The sequence below is a fragment of the Perna viridis genome, chromosome 4, assembly GCF_037379345.1.
Source record: "Perna viridis isolate PV_CMFRI_1.1 ecotype Kerala chromosome 4, ASM3737934v1, whole genome shotgun sequence".
In the NCBI taxonomy this organism is placed as follows: Eukaryota; Metazoa; Mollusca; class Bivalvia; order Mytilida; family Mytilidae; genus Perna; species Perna viridis.
This window is the reverse complement of record NC_142448.1, coordinates 45,582,097-45,588,070: the sequence shown is the minus strand read 5'-3', so window position 1 is coordinate 45,588,070 and position 5,974 is coordinate 45,582,097.

Genomic DNA, 5,974 nt, shown 5'->3' with positions numbered 1-5,974 from the left:
TGCTGTTCATCGAACCATGATAAATGACAACGTTACAGGTGAAATAAGTAAAAGCTTTTGAAGTTGACAGCCAGGTGAGGTGAGGTACAAATCTGATAATGAATTTTCATTTGATGACATTAAACTGTAATATATGTAACTGGTTATAAATACCCTGATGGCCCCAATGATAACATTTGTAGTATAATCCTATCTATAACCCGACAAAGAGGCTTTATGATTTACCCAGTGTGATAACTTTTGGGTATAATAACAACATTTTATTGATATTACTTTCATTTTGTTTACTTGGTACTATGGAAATCACAAAACTTCAAATGGTATCCCCGTGGTTTCGTACAAGATAAATGTACTACAAAATTTATAGAAATGAAATGAAAGAATCATTTTTCATATGCTTAAGGTTACTTTTCAACAACGCTTCTTTTAGTTTTGTACAGTAAACAAACAAACAAACTACAAAAAAAAGTTTGTATCCATCCATCACCGTAGATACTATGCATTTTAAATACACCAGAAGACTGTAAATAAACACATACATCATGCGTATATATGTTTGTGGCTTCCTTTCACCGATTGTTACACTAAATTTGGACCGAGTGGACGTAGACTCAGCAGAAGACCAGAACTCTGTCTATTTTTTGTTGGGTAAACTAGGCAACTTGTGGACCGAAGTCGATGAGTTGAACATGTCTACACAGCACCCCACTCAAGTGATTTTTTTAACGTTTTCCCTCCATATCAAGATCTTCTTAACAAAAGGTAAAAGTGGGCCGAAGTCTTCACTTTTCGCACGTCGTCCACAACCTTTTCACATTTTAGTCAATTACAAGGCTCGATTGATTTTTAATATTGGACAGAGTGATGCATAGGAGAACCTTTAATCAAAGTACTGAGTCACTTAGTCAAGGAAGACCTAAAATATTCATGTAATCAAATTGTAAGCTAAATGAACAATCAAAAACTTAGTCATTTAAAAAATAATCATTTATTTTAATGCAATGCATATTCATACTGCCTGTTTATTAATGCATTTTTGAATCGTCGTTTGTAGCTGTGTACATTTATGTCATCAAATTTCTTGACACTTTACACTTAATCAGCATTTCTTCAAAAATATCCACTGGAAATCACTGAATATCAGGACTATCAATATTTGATGAATTTCCGAAGTAAGAATGGATCCACACTTTGAAATTCCGGGTTGGAGATGCATGAATTAGAAGTGAATCCCGCGGACTGGAGGAGGTTGAACAAAGGCCTTTTCTAAAGAGATTTATGAGCAAAAAAATTCTCTATGTTTGTGCTCACTTAGACAGTGATTTTTTTTGTTACAGATTAAATGAACAATATGCCAGCAGTATTAGTTTTCAAACAGAATTTACTTAAAGTTGTCCATGTAATTGTTGTCTAGATTAGGTCCCACATGGGTTGAACTTGTGGAAACTGTGCATATGTTCACAATAAATGATCACTTTTTTCTAGGATTTTTTAATACAAACTCTTGTTGTAAAAACTATTATACAGTTTCAAGATTTTTAAACTAAAAACAAGTTTGTACCTCATAAGTTGATCACTTTAATATTCCAATTAAGTTGGAAAGTCAAGGATATAGAGAAGGGTGAATTCAGGAAATATGATGTCTTTATCACAAACGGGGGCGGGTTCAGGCTGGGGCGTGGCGGGCGTGCGCCTTCCTAAAATTTGCAGGGGTAGATTTAGGCGGTTTTAGGTTGAAACTTTAATTTTTCGCTAATTTTACCGCAAAAGGTATCTACATTGCACCCACTCTAGAAGAATATTTCAAAAATTTAACCTAAAAAATGTTTGGCGAAATTTTAACTGTGCGCCCCCTAATCTGAAATCCTGGATCCGCCCCAGACAAATGCACTTTTAGTTTAAATCCATCTTTTTTTCTCTCGAAAACTAAAATATTACCAGTGATACCATACTCCCCGAGTACCACTTTTCATGACGAATCAATATAGCGCTCAAGCTGAGTGGTTTATACCTATCTTCCTTCAATAATCTATGTGCACTTCTTCCATGTTTTCTGCATGTTTGTTTCATAAATATGTATAAGATTACAATACAAGTAACTCTTATGTTTTGCAAATAAATAAGTGCTTAGAAAGCAGGCTTCATGTTTGTACAGTTTTTATTAAGAGATGTTGACATATACATTTACAGCTGCTTCAAGCCACACATACATGTACCAGCACTTGGGAATGATGAACTTTTTTTCATGCTTAAATAGTGTCCCAGCAAAAAAATAGTACATTTTGCTTTTTCTTTCTTTTCACTACATCTAGTGAAACTTCCAAGTGATAAACACCGAAAAGAAATCAAGAAAAAAAGTGTCTTTGATCAATACAATATGTTACAGTGTAAATTCATGAAAATTTACTTGTATTTTAACCACATGATATGGAAGTACAGTAGCTCCCCTTGGAGGGAAATATTGTTACATGTACATAATTATAATTTCATGCAAAATCAGGCAAAAATAAAGGTTTGGCGGGTATAACCGTCGCAGGTTTTTACTGTTTTTTTAAGCTACCCGGTCAAATTTCCCACAGTGGTCAAACTGGTCAATTGAAATTTTGTTTGCTAATGATATTGCTTAAGTGCTTCTCTTATGTATGGTTTCTAGTTACTTGATTTATTATGACTCCATTTCAAAATATTTGGGTCCATTCCTGTATGTTGATTTATTTATTAGCAATTAATGTCACATTGTAAAGTGGAAACAAATTAGATGCAAGTATTACTATATAACAAATATCATAATTTCACTGTAAATTTTCTGTTTACAGACATAAAGATGTAAATTACAAATTTTGTTAAGAAATATGACTACTGTTCTACACTAGGAATGTTTACTGAGACCTATCACCAGTTTTTATACAATTTATTCTGATAAAACTGATGTAGTACAAAGGTATGCAGAAAAAACATATTATTACAAACTGCATTGAGTTGTACATTTGCGGAGGGAAATACAATCATAGTTTTTTTAGAGGTCAGAGAGAATCCAGTGTCATTTATAATTCTAATGAATTTGCACAATTTTCTTAGTTTGCATTGCTGTTTTTGATTCATAACAGCACTAAATTTTAAAATATTACAGTTAGATATGATTTTTTTTTATCAATGTAAAGCTTTCTATCGTATCGAAAATTTGGACATTCCATCAGGTAGTGGTACTCATCACCAATGGCCTCTCTGCATACAGGACATGTTCGTTGATTACGCTCTATATTTTGCCATCTGCCGCTTTCTATTGGTAGTTTGTGGTTCGTTGTGCTAAACTTCGAAAATGTAATATTATCTTTGTCGTTTAGTATGTTAAAATATCGTTCGAAGGTATGTGAATTCTTGAATAACCGATAGTTAATAGTTTTTGGTGAGTTGTTGGTGTTTCCTGTCCATTTCTGCTTATACTGGTCCTCTAGTCTTTGTTTTATTACGTGTTTTATATTAGTTGTATTTTGAAAAGTCCAAAGATACGAAAATCCACAATTATCGAGAACATTTTTCATCTTGTCTAGAAGTCGTGATCTAAATGTAGATATTTGCGTTAATCTAAACAGGTATTTAAATATGATTGAAGCAATTTTGTTTTCTTTTCCTGTTTTCAGTTTTGTCCAAAACTATATAATTTTGGTTTGTATGTCTATGTATAACGGAAAACAACCCAATTCCCCATAAATGACATCACTCTGAGTCGATGATTTTAGGTGTAAGAGGATCTTATAAAATTTTAATTGTACTCTTTCCAAAATGTCAATATTTTCAAATCCCCATATTTCACATCCATATAGTAATATCGGTCTGACAAGTATATTGAATAGATCTATGTGGCAATTTATAGGTAGATTATGCAGACGACCTTTCCTTAGAACTTCATACATAGCACAAGTTGCTTTGTCCTTAAGTTGCTGTTTGCATTGTTTAAGACTGCCAAATTTACTAAAGGTAATTCCTAAATAATTAAAGTTATTTAATACTTTGATTTGAAGGCCGTTGTAGTAAAAATGTGGATAATTTGTTCTTCCTTTTGAGAAAATAACTATCTTAGTTTTGTTAACATTAACTTTCATCTTCCATGTCTCGCAATAGTTTCTATACTTGTTCAAGGCTTCTTGCAGTTGTTCTGGTGTTTCAGCTAAGATCGTTGTATCATCGGCATACAAGATTATAAAAAGTTTAAGAAATATTCCTAACTTTTCTTCAATATCTGAACTTATGTTGTTCAATCAATTCAATATTTTCGGAAATGAAGTAATCTTTCAAGTCATTTAAGTACAAAGAAAACAGAAAAGGCGACAGATTTTCTCCTTGTCTAACGCCAACAATAATGTAATCAAACCATTTTAGCATGGTATTTAGGATAATTTCAAGCAAGAATGCCAAAAGCGCGAAAAGTTTGTTTGGCTACATATAAATACTTTATTTCACTGGATATCCCCCTTTTCGATAGTTGAAGATCGACTACTGAATGTGATTAGTTTGCCATATGGCTTACTTACAGAGGCGTTGTTTATGTCACTACTTTGAAATCATACTTATTTAACAATTCCAATCGCGGTTTATTTTCTATTTTAAATACTACATTGTTCGCTACATGTATGTATTTTTACTATTTTATTTTATTTGAATGTATGTAGTTAATAACGTACTTGTACTCATTGCTTGCATTTTATGTACAGAAGTTAAATCCTGGGATCAAATCAAACACAAATGATCAGTATAAGATATACATGTATTTAAAAGTGCAATGTATATAAAATATAAAAACATCTAGAAAAACTTTAGCATGTACATAAATATATTTTTATCAAAATTGCTTGCAAAAATACCTTAATCAAATAAGATGTTCACCATTCTCTGTATTTACAGGTGCCAGTGTTTTGTAACTTAATAAGGTTATTGACTTCAATGCATGTTTTATGCAGCATGAATCTCATTTTGGCCAGTCGGCAGTATTCATACTTTTACTTGGCACAAATTGGGTGGAAGAATCTGAGACAACTGGATAATCCTGGAACAGGATAATGTGTCTGATCCAACTTACATACTGTTGCTTTTGTGAACTAGCACAACAAATATCCGACTCGGCGTGTCGGACTGGCATACATTGCTCGGTCTATTCGATTTTTCAAACGCACTTGCCCTGAAATGCATGACATATAGATTTTATATATAAAGATATGTTTTGTTTTAAATTCAAGTTTATTGGTTTATATAACTTTGCATTGATTTTACTTCACGTGGAGTTAACGTCTAAGGATACTAATATCATTTCATACAATAAAAGAAGTAGTACAAAGGGATCATTGGAATTACGTTCATGTACTTCTGGCGATAAATTAGAAATCGAAGACATACTTAAACGAATAAGAATTTAAGAAAATTAAGGATATGTTCTTTACTTCTTTATTTCAAAACAAGGAAATTATTAAGTTATTAGATGTTAGTACACAAAACAAGCGTAAGAAAATAATTATAATAAAAAAAAAAAAACATCAAAGAAGGAAATAATTAAATTCTTCAAATATACTAACTTCTACATTTTCTTAAAAACCTTGGCCTGACTCTCAACTCCAACTACTGTACTTACAGCATGTTTCTTCCACTTCGGGTGCAGAAATTTTGACAACTTTTCCCACAAGATAATAGTATAACAAGGAATACAAACTATAATATTCACTTATTATTTCAATTTTACAATACTCAATATCTTATTCGTATGACTCTTGATTTAAAGTAATTATTATTTTCGTAGTGTTTTTATGTTTAGATATACATGATTGTAGTAATAGTACTGTTCGCCATATTATAAAAATACTCTTTCAATACAGGTCATTGGGTGTCGTCGGTAGTCGTTTTTAAAACTAATGTCTTTTTTGAAGCGGGAACTATAAAATTCGCCTGATATAGTTAATTCAATCCGTGCAAACATTGTGCAAAG